Here is a 3214-nt window from a genome sequence, read left to right on the forward strand (position 1 = left end):
CTTTTGGGCAACTTCCCACCGTTGCAAATGCATGAAAATCGGCCTGTACACGGGGGAGGGAGCCGCCTCGAAGACGAGACCGTCGGCAGAACCGCCGGATCAAACCCGGCTGAGCTACCAGGCTCGGAAGCGCCAAAGTCGGTATGAGCAGTCACATTCACTCCCATCCCCTTTTGGGCCACTTCCCACGGTTCGAAATGCACGAAAATCGGACTGAACACGGGGGAGGCTCCCCCCTCCAAAACGAGACCATCGGCAGAATCGACGGGTCAAACCCGGCCGAGCTACCCGGGTTAGAAGCCTCAGAGTCGGGTTGAGCAGTCACGTTCACTCCCATCCCCTTTTGGACCTCTTCCCACCGTTGGAAATGCACGAAAATCGGCCTGTACACGGGGGAGGGTCCGCCCTCGAAGGCGGGACCGTCGGCAGAACCGCCGGGTCAAACCCGGCTGAGCTACCCGGCTCGGAAGCGCCAAAGTCGGGTTGAGCAGTCACATTCACTCCCATCGACTTTTGGGCAACTTCCCACGGTTCGAAATGCACAAAATTCGGCCTGAACACGGGGGACGCTCCCCCCTCGAAGGCGAGACCGTCGGCAGAACCGCCGGGTCAAACCCGGCTGAGCTACCCGGCTTAAAAGTCTCAAAGTCGGTATGAGCAGTCACATTCACCCCCATTCCCTTTTGGACCACTTCCCACGGTTGGAAATGCATGAAAATCGGCCTGGACACGGGGGAGGCTCCCCCCTCGATGACGAGACCGTCGGCAGAACCGCCGGAACAAACCCGGCTGAGCTACCCGGCTTACAAGTCTCAAAGTCGGTATGAGCAGACACGTCCACCCCCATTCCCTTTTGGACCACTTCCCACCGTTGGAAATGCACGAAAATCGGCCTGTACACGGGGGAGGCACCGGCCTCGAAGACGAGACCGTCGGCAGAACCGCCGGATCAAACCCGGCCGAGCTACCCGGGTTAGAAGCCTCAGAGTCGGGTTGAGCAGTCACGTCCACCCCCATTCCCTTTTGGACCACTTCCCACGGTTCGAAATGCACGAAAATCGGCCTGTACACGGGGGAGGGAGCCGCCTCGAAGACGAGACCGTCGGCAGAACCGCCGGTTCAAACCCGGCTGAGCTACCAGGCTCGGAAGCGCCAAAGTCGGGTTGAGCAGTCACATTCACTCCCATCCCCTTTTGGGCAACTTCCCACCGTTGCAAATGCATGAAAATCGGCCTGTACACGGGGGAGGGAGCCGCCTCGAAGACGAGACCGTCGGCAGAACCGCCGGGTCAAACCCGGCTGAGCTACCCGGGTCGGAAGCGCCAAGGTCGGTATGAGCAGTCACATTCACTCCCATCCCCTTTTGGGCCACTTCCCACGGTTCGAAATGCACGAAAATCGGACTGAACACGGGGGAGGCTCCCCCCTCCAAAACGAGACCATCGGCAGAATCGACGGGTCAAACCCGGCCGAGCTACCCGGGTTAGAAGCCTCAAAGTCGGGTTGAGCAGTCACATTCACCCCCATCCCCTTTTGGACCACTTCCCACCGTTGGAAATGCACGAAAATCGGCCTGTACACGGGGGAGGCGCCCCTCTCGAAGGCGAGACCGACGGCAGAACCGCCGGGTCAAACCCGGCCGAGCTACCCGGGTTAGAAGCCTCAGAGTCGGGTTGAGCAGTCACATTCACCCCCATCCCCTTATGAACCTCTTCCCACCGTTGGAAATGCACGAAAATCGGCCTGTACACGGGGGAGGCCCCCCTCTCGAAGACGAGACCGTCGGCAGACCCGCCGGATCAAACCCGGCCGAGCTACACGGCTTACAAGTCTCGATGTCGGTATGAGCAGTCACGTCCACCCCCATTCCCTTTTGGACCGCTTCCCACGGTACGAAATGCATGAAAATCGGCCTGTACACGGGGGAGGCACCCGCCTCGAAGACGAGACCGTCGGCAGAACCGCCGGGTCAAACCCGGCTGAGCTACCCGGCTCGGAAGCGCCAAAGTCGGGTTGAGCAGTCACATTCACTCCCATCCCCTTTTGGGCCACTTCCCACGGTTCGAAATGCATGAAAATCGGCCTGTACACGGGGGACGCTCCCCCCTCGAAGGCGAGGCCGTCGGCAGAACCGCCGGGTCAAACCCGGCTGAGCTACCCGGGTTAGATGCCTCAAAGTCGGGTTGAGCAGTCACATTCACCCCCATCCCCTTTCGGCCCCCTTCCCACGGTTGGAAATGCATGAAAATCGGCCTGTACACGGTGGGCGCTCCCCCCTCGAAGGTGAGACCTTCGGCAGAACCGCCGGGTCAAATCCTGCCGAGCTACCCGCGTTAGAGGTCTCAATGTCGGCTTCAGCAGTCACATTCAATCCCATTCCCGTTTGGACCTCTTCCCGCCGATGGAAATGCACAAAATTCGGCCTGAACACGCGGGACGCTCCCCCCTCGAAGGCGAGACCGTCGCCAGAACCGCCGGGTCAAATCCGGCTGAGCTACCCGCGTTACAGGTCTCAAAGTCGGGTTGAGCAGTCACGTTCACCCCCATCCCCTTTCGGACCCCTTCCCACGGTTGGAAATGCATGAAAATCGGCCTGTACACGGTGGGCGCTCCCCCCTCGAAGGTGAGACCTTCGGCAGAACCGCCGGGTCAAATCCGGCCGAGCTACCCGCGTTAGAGGTCTCAATGTCGGCTTCAGCAGTCACATTCAATCCCATTCCCGTTTGGACCTCTTCCCGCCGATGGAAATGCACAAAATTCGGCCTGAACACGCGGGAGGCTCCCCCCTCGAAGGTGAGACCTTCGGCAGAACCGCCGGGTCAAATCCGGCCGAGCTACCCGCGTTAGAGGTCTCAATGTCGGCTTCAGCAGTCACATTCAATCCCATTCCCGTTTGGACCTCTTCCCGCCGATGGAAATGCACAAAATTCGGCCTGAACACGCGGGACGCTCCCCCCTCGAAGGCGAGACCGTCGCCAGAACCGCCGGGTCAAATCCGGCCGAGCTACCCGCGTTAGAGGTCTCAATGTCGGCTTCAGCAGTCACATTCAATCCCATTCCCTTTTGGAACACTTCCCGCCGTTAACAATGCACGATATTCGGCCTGAACACGCGGGACGCTCCCCCCTCGAAGGTGAGACCTTCGGCAGAACCGCCGGGTCAAATCCTGCCGAGCTACCCGCGTTAGAGGTCTCAATGTCGGCTTCAGCAGTCA

Source organism: Chiloscyllium punctatum, unplaced genomic scaffold, assembly GCF_047496795.1.
Source record: "Chiloscyllium punctatum isolate Juve2018m unplaced genomic scaffold, sChiPun1.3 scaffold_321, whole genome shotgun sequence".
In the NCBI taxonomy this organism is placed as follows: Eukaryota; Metazoa; Chordata; class Chondrichthyes; order Orectolobiformes; family Hemiscylliidae; genus Chiloscyllium; species Chiloscyllium punctatum.